Raw genomic sequence first — 10861 nt, 5'->3', positions numbered from 1 at the left:
TTTCCACGTTTTTTAATTTTTGACCCGTAAAAGGTTATTATAATATTCTTTGCCAGCTCATTCACACGTCGACAATGATCTTCAATTAGCAAGTGGGGTGGATTTTATTGACAAACTAGTCCCTCTCCTTTTCTCATGTTATTATTATTATTATTATTTTCTTTTATATATCATAATAAATTAATATAATCTTAAACTTATGACTCGTTTGAACTAATTTTTTATAATTGTTAACCAAAAAAAAAAACTTAAATTTATTAATTACTAAATTACCATAACATAATCAAACTTTTTAGATTATTATATCGTTATAATTTAGAAATTATTAATTATTACTGTAAAAATGATTTTAACTTTTAGAGATTATGAGATGTGTATAGAAAGGTTTAGAAATATGAGAAATTCAAAATGGAAGACTATTATGGAAGAAAAAAATAACAGTTTTGTACAGTTTTTTTAAATACATGTATATATGCAAATTTTGAGTATTGTACAAATATCAATTAGGTATTAATTATATATAATTAGTCTTTATTATTTATCATCATATTTATTTTTCAAGTCCAAAACGGAAAATTTGTAACGTCCAAAACATTAATTTTATTTAGAAGAATTGGTTTAACTCTTAGTTTTCTAAAATTTGTAATAATTAAAACCCATCACTTTGTTTTTGGGCAAAGTAGTTGGGGTGGGCACTTCGGTTTAAATTCGGGTTCGGTTCGGTTTGTTCGGTTTTGGTAAAACTCTAACCAAATTCAACCGAAGTTAGTTTGGTTTGGTTTGTGTTCGGGTCGGTTTATATTTGGTTCGGTTCAGTTCGGTTTGGTTTAGTTTGGCTCGGTTTTAATTCGGTTTAAATATCAGTTAATGTAACAAAATAAAATTGATTGTGGTATTATAATAGTTAATTAATCAAATAAATTAAAAACTATAAAATTAAAATCAAATACCTAATATTAAATATAATTAAATCTATATTTATATTTAGGTTTTATTAGAAAAGTTAAAATAAAGTAAAATATAAACCAAATGGAAGTGGTAATAGGTAGTAAGATCACATACTTACAATTTAATAATATTATTAATTAATTTAAAAAACATATTGGATTATCGGTTCGGTTCGACATTTGGATTGAGAAGAAATATAACCGAATGGTTAGAGTGTAGGATTGGATTTGGTTTGGGTCGGTTTGAATTCGGTTGGTTATGTTTTGGTCGATTTGAATTCGGTTGGTTAGGTTTGATTTGATTTAAATTCTCACCCCTGCAAACTATTAAAACATCTCTCTTTATAAATTAATTAAAAAAATCATAATTGCAAAATTATAAATTTGTAGAGATTTTCTTATAAATGGGTGTAAGAAAAAAGTAAAAATAATATTTAACATTCTAGACCTATATAAACATTGTATATATATATATATATAATAGTCAACTATGGAATACGGTGAATAAGTGAGTTAACTATATGTGTGGCTAATATAAAAAAAGAGGAGCATCAGATCAAATACATTATCATATACAGTAAAACTTACACAAATTAATAAAAAATTTGGTCTACACGGTCATATATATATATATATATACATATAATTATTATATATATATATATATACGTTGTACGGTGGGAAGCTATATTGTATTATAGTTATAAAGTGGTTCAATACTGTAAAAATATATACTCCATATATATATGGACTGCGTTGTATACAATGTACATATAGTAAATTCTGCATATACGACGTTTTTTCGAAAACTCAGAAACAAAAACTCTATCATTTGTTAATATTATGAAGAAAAAACAATTTTAAAAATCATTATTTTTGCTTGAATAAATTTACTATGAATGAAAATTTTCATCATTTTCATACTTATTAGTTATTCATAATTATAAAATATTTTGTAAAAATGAAAAATTTAAATATTTTGGTATTCATATGTAATATTGATCATGATTTTTCTATTTTTTTTTTATTCTGTATGTATATTTAACAAATTTTATGTCTACATATAAAAATATGTCTATCGTATAGTTTTGCATAAATAGCGTATATACATCTATGTCCTATACGAGTTACAGTGTTGTATATTAAAACGGCCGTCTAGCATATAGCATATTTTAGAATAATAGTTGAGATAATGTAAAATTTAATACAATTTGATGAAATAATAATACGATGTTTTTTTCATAATTATATACAAATATTTGACCCATCGAATCATGAACTAAAATTATATATATAGTATATATATATATATATATATTATCTACGAAAATTTATTTAGTAAAGAATTTAATGACATGTAACTCTAATATTTTTTAATTTATATTAATTCTTGTTAAAATTCATTTCTATATTTTTCTTATATCAATTTTTTTGGTTTTCTTATTTAAATATTATAATTTTTTTCTTACTTGTAATTGGTTCTTGAAAAATATTTGATTATAAAGAAAAAACTTATTTAAAAAGAATTTTTTTTATAATGGAAATTTGAAGTTAAACAAATCTTTGTAAAGTATTCATCAATAAACTAATCTTTCTATAAATGACTATAAATTAATAAAATATTTTGGTTTTAACATTATTAATTTATAGAGGTTATATTGTAGTTGCAAATTTTGTTTCAACTGGCCTTAGAAATTATAACATTCGCGAACCGGAATCCCGGTTTAGAGGGTCATCAGTTTTGTGTGGATGAGTTTAAGTTCAACGTTGCGTTTTGGGGTTAGAAAACCCTGGAACCGCTTATAAAAGCAGAAACTCGAGGTTTTGGCCGAGTTTGGCCGTTTCTGTAGAGAAAGAAAAAAGAGAGAAGGAGTTTTTGCTGTTCTTGAGGTTTGGTAGATTTGAGGAGGTTTCTGTAGAGATCGGTAGTTAAGATCGTTGTAGGAGCTTCCTAGGAGAGTCTTCTTTCTTGTTTGTGGTTCAGAATCATTTTGGCAAAGGTAAGTGCATGACCATGACTAATCTAAGCTGGATATTTCTCTGATATGCTTGTTTATGTGTTGTTTGGTTGTTAGAATGATATTTTAGCTTCTGTGAGGCTTTCTTGTGGCTTGGGATCGAGATTGGTGATTGTAGGAACGAAGATCCGGCGAGAAGCTTCGGGGAAAACGATGTTCAGCATGTGCATCGATCGATGCAAGCTTGTGTCGGTCGATGCAACCCCAATTGGTGTCGGCCGATGCATGGGTTGGTGTTGGTCGATGCAGAGTCCTGGTTTGTTGTTTGGTTATTGTTTGTTGGTTGATGGTTAGAGATGTCTCTATTGCTTGTGTGTATAGCCCAATAGATGGGAGGATTGCCTTACTCAGTGTTTATAAAATATTCATGCATCTTAATTTGTGTTTGTGGTGCAGGTAAAGGTAAAGTGTGATCGTGGAATCAAGGCAATGAAGAGGAGGATGTTCTAGTGATTCACTTGGTTGTTGTTTAGCTTGCTAGGTTGCTAGCGTTGAGTCATTAGAACATTGTTTAGGATTGTTGGTTCTTTGATTCATGTTGTTTGTATATTTATTATAATTTAATATTGGTTATTGTTATTTGTTATGTTATCCGCTGTTGAGTGTTGTGGCTAGGTGGCTAGTGGGTATGAGACCACTAGTGTAGTTTATTATTAATACTATTATTATATTTATTATTTACTAAAAAAAACGGGTCGGGTCGTTTCAGTTTGGTATCAGAGCCCTTACGGTTCTAGGTTTGGGTTCACTAAGTTTCTATTGTTGATGTTGGGATTGCATACTTTGATTGATTATGTGAGTTAGTTAATTGTGTGTGGCATGGAGTTCTAGAACATCCTCTTTGAGCCTATAGTGTGATTCCATGGTGTGTTTATGTTTTTGTGTTATGTTTGATTGCGTGTTTAGCCTTCTGTTCATGGTAGTGCAGATGGTTAGAGAGGGTGCTGTTGCTGGTCGTGGTCGAGGACGCGGACGTGGTCGGGGACGTGGACAAGGTCGTGGTAGGGACAGAGTCTTAGCAGTTAGTGAGACCGTGGACCAGAGTGAGACAGTTGAGGGTGTCGGCGATTCCAGGAGGGGTCCATTAGTGTGGCTGGGGGTACTGATGTGATCGTAGGCGATGATGGAGTTGGTGTGTGCGGTGCCGGTGCCAGTTTGGCTGGTGATGCTAGGGTTCCATGTGCGGGAGTCCCAGCAGGTGGAGCCCCTGGAGGAGGCGTTAATCTTGCGGGCTTGTTGACACAGTTGTTGGAGCGGATACCAGGAGTGGTTCCGGCTCAGGCAAAGGTGGTAGTACCACTAGTGGCGGTGGGGGTGCAGCAGCCAGTGGCTGTGGATGTAGGAGTTCATTCTCGTTATGTCAATATGCTAAGAGAGATGAACTACATTGGTACCAAGCGGTTTAATGGAGGTATTGATCCTACTGTTGCTGATGCGTGGAGGACGAGAGTGGAACGTAACTTCTAGTCTTTCAGATGTCCTGAGGGGTTTTGGGTCGAATTATGTGGCTGCTAGGAGGGTGCAGAGGGAGATGTCTTGGGCTGATTTCGTCTTGGAGTTCAGCCGCAAGTATTTTCCTAGAGAGGCACTAGATCGGTTAGAGGTGCAGTTCCTTCAGCTATCGCAAGGGACTCGGTCAGTGCGGGAGCTTGACTTGGAGTTCAGTCGACTTCTGATGTATGGGGGTCGGGCGATGGAGTCTGAGTAGGCTCAGATCAGGAGATTTTTGAGGGCTCTACGTGATGATTTAAGGGTTCACTGTAGAGGGCGGAGCTATGTTACACGTGCAGAGCTGGTTGAGACTGCAACAGAGATTGAGGAGGACATTCGGGCACAGTCAGTGACAGTTAGTCCGGCAGTTCAGCCTAAGAAGACTCAACATCATGGAGGTTCTAGCAAGGGTGGCAAGCCTGTGCAGGGAACCAAGAGGATAAGGAAGGCTACGCATAGGCCAAGTGGTTTAGGTTGCTTCGGTTGTGAGAGAATGGATCACAAGGTTTCTAGCTGTCCCCAGAGGAGTGCTCCCACGGTAGCGGTTTGTGTATGCTATCATTGTAGGGAGCCAGGGCACATCAAGACCATGTGCCCCAAGTTGCAGCGGATGGCAGTGGCAGTGGTGTAGCAGGTAGTGCAGCAGGTGGCACGGATAGAGCAGGCACCACGGGTTTACACGACTGCAGAGACTGGTGGAACCAGTGCTGGGGCGATCACATGTATAATTTCTGGTAACCAAACTTTGTGAATTCTACTGGGTTTAGATTTTATGCTTTGTCTATGATAAAGTGTTAGGTTATCAACTCATGTGGTTTGTGTAGGAACCTTGTTAGTGGGCGGATTTAGGTCCCACGTTATGTTCGATTGTAGAGCTACTCATAGCTTCATTACTCCGGAGTGTGCAGGGAGTGCTGATATCAGAGGAGATCCCGGAGAGCGAGCGGGAGTTTTCAGAGTTGCGGGAGGCAAGTTTTTGAGGGTTATTGGACGAGCGAGGAGAGTTGATATTCAGATCGCAGGGGAGTCGTGGCTAGCGGATTTGCTTATCAATCCAGTAGAGGTTTATGACGTTATCTTGGGGATGGATTGGTTGCATCGACATATGGTTCATCTTGATCGCATTGGGGTTGAGTGGGGTTTGAGCGTACAAGAGGGAAGTTGGTTTTGAGGGAGTTAGACCGACTTCAGGGAGTCTCGTGATCTCGGTCATGCAGGCTTGGAAGATGATCGAGAAGGGCTGTGAGGCTTATTTGGTTACCATATCTATGCCAGAGTCAGTGAGGCAGTCTACGGTTAGCGGTATTCAGGTAGTTGAGGAGTTTGAGGATGTTTTTAAGTCATTGCAGGGATTACCATCATCTCGGTCTAATCCTTTCACGATTGAACTTGAACCGGGGACGACACCGTTATCCAAGGCTCATTACAGGATGACTCCAGCAGAGATGACAGAGCTGAAGAAGCAGTTAGAGGATTTGTTGAGGAAGGGATTCATCCGTCTTAGTGTATCACCGTGGAGAGCGCCGGTGTTATTCGTTAAGAAGAAAGATGGAATTTTCCGCTTGTGTATTGTTTATAGGGGTCTGAACCGGGTCACTATGAAGAACAAGTACCCTCTTCCTAGGATCGATGAGTTGTTGGATCAGTTGAGAGGTGCTACTTGGTTCTCCAAGATAGATCTAGCGTCGGGTTATCACCATATTCCGATAGATGAGGCAGATGTGAGGCAGACTGCATTAAGGACAAGGTATGGGAATTATGAGTTTGTGGTGATGTCTTTCGGGTTGACTAACGGGCCAGCAGCTTTTGTGAGATTGATGAACAATGTGTTTCTGGACGTGTCTGTCATCATTTTCATCGACGACATCATGGTTTAGTCCAAGAGTCCTGAGGAGCATGTAGTGCAGTTGAGGGCAGTTTTGGAGAAGCTGCGAGAGCAGAAGTTGTTTGCTAAGTTGAGCAAGTGTAGTTTCTGGTAGCGTGAGATGGGTTTTCTGGGTCACATTGTTTCTGTAGAGGGAGTTTCTATAGATCCCAAGAAGATTCAGGCTATCAAAGATTGGCCTAGACCGCAGAATGCCACAGAGATCATGAGTTTCCTTGGGTTGGCAGGTTATTACATGAGATTTGTGCATGGCTTTGCAAGAAAGGCACGTCCAATGAATAAGTTGACAGGGAAGGATGTTCCTTTTGTTTGGTCACATGAGTGTGAGGAGGGCTTTGCAAGCCTGAAGGAGATGTTGACTACTACGCCAGTATTGGCATTGCCTAAGCAGGGAGAACCCTATGTCGATGCAAAGTCCTGGTTTGTTGTTTGGTTATTTGTGTTGGTTGATGGTTAGAGATGTCTCTATTGCTTGTGTGTATAGCCCAGTAGATGGGAGGATTGCCTTATTGAGTGTTTATAAAATCCTCATGCATCTCAATTTATGTTTGTGGTGCAGGTAAAGGCAAAGTATGATCGTGGAATCAAGGCAATGAAGAAGAGGATGTTCTAGTGATTCACTTGGTTGTTGTCTGGCTTGCTAAGTTGCTAGAGTTGAGTCATTAGAACATTGTTTAGGATTGTTGGTTCTTTGATTCATGTTATTTGGATATTTATTATGATTTAATATTGCTTCTTGGTTATTGGTATTTGTTATGTTATCCGCTGTTGAGTGTTGTGGCTAGGTGGCTAATGGATGTGGGACCACTAGTGTAGTTTTTTTTTTGTCAACCAAACATTAAATTAGAAAATAACTCTGAGATTGGTTGCCCAAACTGGAGGGTAAGTGTTTACAAATGATAATTCTGAAACTAAAGATCACGAAGAACAAGCAAGACAGTTTGCCCTCACATTTGATGCTCGCTGAATCCTGGTAAGAGTGAAGGCGGGAAGAGATGATCTGAAGTGGGTGAAATCATCTAGCAAATTGGAGAATGCGGGCCATTCCTCTGGAGACTGCACCATCGCCACTAACTCTGCACAATATGTCTCGTAAGCTTGACAAATAACACTCGCATTGAGGAGAGACTCCATAGCCCAAATCAACGCTTGTAATTCCGAATGAAAGGGGGAAGGACTTCGTCTAACACACCGTGCTACCAAGAGTAACGTCTTGTCCTCACCATTGCAATACCACCTACCCAACCCCATAAAATGATCTAAACCACTAGTGTAGTTTATTATTAATACTATTATTATATTTATTATTTACTATAAAAAACGGGTCGGGTCGTTTCAGAAATGCTCTCCAGTTTTAATATGTGTCTTCTTGAAAACCATGAAGAATAATTTTTTGGGGGATTTTCAAAATTACTCCTTTTTATATGTCACTTTTCAAAAATACTATTTCATGATGTGCATTTTCAAAAATACCCCTTTTTAAGATATAAAATAATTAAATTTTAAACCCTAAACCCTAATTACTAAACTCTACCTCTTAAAAACTATACCCTAAACATAAAATTGAGAACCCAAACCTAAAAGCAAATTATAAAAATTAATTTAACGCATTGTAATTGTGTAAAAAATAATAACAATGAAAATGTTAAAAAAATGTATTTAAAAAAAAAGTATCTCAAATTGGTATTTATAACAAATTCACAATTTTTTTTAGAGTCAAACCGACAATAAAGTAGATATTTTTTTTAGCAGACAATGCAAGTTAGACAGGAAAGTGGACACCAAAAAAACATGTTAAAAACGAAAGTTAGACAAAAAAAAAGAAGATATTATTAACCCAAATATATCAACAAGGTAAATTGGAGAAATAACTATTTTTCTTCTCACTAATTTTAAATTACTATACACCAAAAAGAATACAAAGATGGATATATAAACCTGAAGATGGCATCTGAGCGAACAGTTGAACCAAAACACTACCAGCACAATCATGTGATTACCAAAAATAACCACAAAATTTATTAATAATTTACGTTTATAAAGAAACCTTACAAAAAACCCACAAAATTAGGTTAATATCATATCCTTACTTAGAAAAATCTAATATTTGTATTTAGTTTAGGTGAATTGCTTTATTTTAACTCTTTGAACTAATTTCAAATTATTTAGGCATCACTTTGTGTTGATGTAAGTAATTAAAATTGGTTCACTTGTTCTTGCCCATAAGCTCATATTGCAGAATAATACATCAATATTTTCCCGCTTAAGATACTTATGTAACATGGTAGTCAAAAATTTAGAACAAGATAGAAATATTTTGAGGATATCTATCGTGATTTAAAAGTAGAAAAACTCAAAACAACCATAAAAAGTTTAGACAAAAAGAAGGAAAACAACATCAAAAATAAAAGCAATTTTCAATATTGGTACTACAAAAAACAGAAAATAAAAAAATAAAAAATAAAAAATAAAAAATAATCATCTTGATAAAAATAAAAAAAAAAACTAAATATGGATAGACCGTATTAGTTAATCCGCTTTAATATTGGTACTACCGAAAACAAGAAAGGAAAAAAATTGAAAACAATTGAAAAAAAAATTCTTGTTTTTTTTCATTTTATCTAGGTGGAGAGTAAAAACTAGCCATTCGATTAGTGTAAACACCACTTTAACCAAATCGGAATTCCCAAAAACATCTCTAGTTGGTTCTTTGTTCGGTCAAGTTGGCTAAGTACCGATTTTCTCGTAAAACTCTCTATAAACCGCCGAATTTTTTCGCCGGCAACCTACTTGGGGAAACAAGAGGGCAAGAAGCGAAGACTTCTTGATCACATAATTAGAAGTCATTATCAATCATATTTGAATTTCATGGCTATTTTATGTTTATGGTTCCACGTTTCTTTTAACCCTAAAAGGCTAAAAATTATAATATTATTATTTGCCAGCCAATTCACACGTCGACAATGATATGTGCAATTAGCAAGTGGGACGTTTTAATTGAAAACCAGTCCTACATTCCCTCTGATATAAATTCTTATATAAATTTTTAGTTTATGATATTCGTAGAAAGGTTTGATAAAAATATGAGAAATGCAAATCAGAAATAATTTATACCCTAAGAAATTCTAATACTAAAATTAAGAAAATATTGAATTTTTTTTAATATACAGTACTACTAAATAATAGTCCACGTGAATATTTTGTTTATTTATTATATACTAAGATTCTCATGATCAATTTATCAGAGTTATTTACATACTTACATTAGTATAAACTCATTTTTTTCAAGTTTATTTTTTCACATTACAACAATACAATACAATTTTTATCCAATAAATTATACTGTTATTTTGAAATTTAACATTCATTATATATTGGTTAATATTTTCGTGGTTGAGATGTCAACTTTATTAATCAACAAAAAAGTGATATGTACAAGTGGGAGGGGATAAAAAAACTTAAAACTCAAAAAACTTTTATTGGCATTTCTTTATGTGGCCTTTTGAAATATGTAAAAGTGTAAGTGGCCTTCAAGCCCAAGGTTTCTTCAGTTGTTGCTCAAGGCGGCCTTTGTCACCATGCAAAATTTTGAGAACATATATTAAAAGCAATTACAATTAGAAAACAACAAAATGATACTGATACATGTAAGAATGTGGTCGAAAATGGAACTTCTTGTTTTCAAATATATACATTTTATAAATATATTTATTACCATACATATCTAATATATATTGGCCGATAAGAAAATTATATTTCTTTCAAATCATTATTTAAATATCTATACATCATTTTAATTGGATCTAAGAAACACAACAATACGTTCCTAAAATTTACAGAGCTTATTAAAAACATTATTTGGAAAAAACTTGACTTAAATAATACATTATACTTTTTTGATAAACATTTATATGCCTATATCTTTATATATATATATAATTGGAAATAATTCAACTTAAATATTTGGTGATAAACACAATCACATATTATGTGTTTTATGCACATATTATGAAACAAACACAATTACTAAATAATCTTCGAACATAGTGAAAAATTAATCTGGTAAAATTTTACAACTGTTCATGTTTTAATATATATATAATTATTAACAAAATTAGTTTCTTGTTGTGTTGTCATAAATAATTTCGAATACTCTAATTTGTATTGAATCGTTGAGGTCATCATCGATACTTGATTTATGCAGAATTTTTATTTTCTTAACAAAATGTGGAAGTTGTTAGCTGTCCACACGACAAAATAGATAAAATCTTCAACTATAAAATGATAAATTTTAAGTTAGATTAAGGGGGAACATAAGAAATTGGGTCACACTGTTTTAATTTCCAACGAAACAGTAAGTCTCATTAATAGTATATTTTTTGTTTTAGTTTTTAGTGTATGGTTGTGAAATGGATAATTACATACAGAATAACATATTTTTCTCGTGTCACATTTCTTAATATTATATAAATTTATGGATGGCATAAGATATATTCCTTTAAATACATGATTGACATAGC

Source organism: Camelina sativa, chromosome 3, assembly GCF_000633955.1.
Source record: "Camelina sativa cultivar DH55 chromosome 3, Cs, whole genome shotgun sequence".
Classification (NCBI taxonomy): Eukaryota; Viridiplantae; Streptophyta; class Magnoliopsida; order Brassicales; family Brassicaceae; genus Camelina; species Camelina sativa.
The sequence above is the reverse complement of the archived record's forward strand: the minus strand, read 5'-3'. Positions refer to the sequence as shown.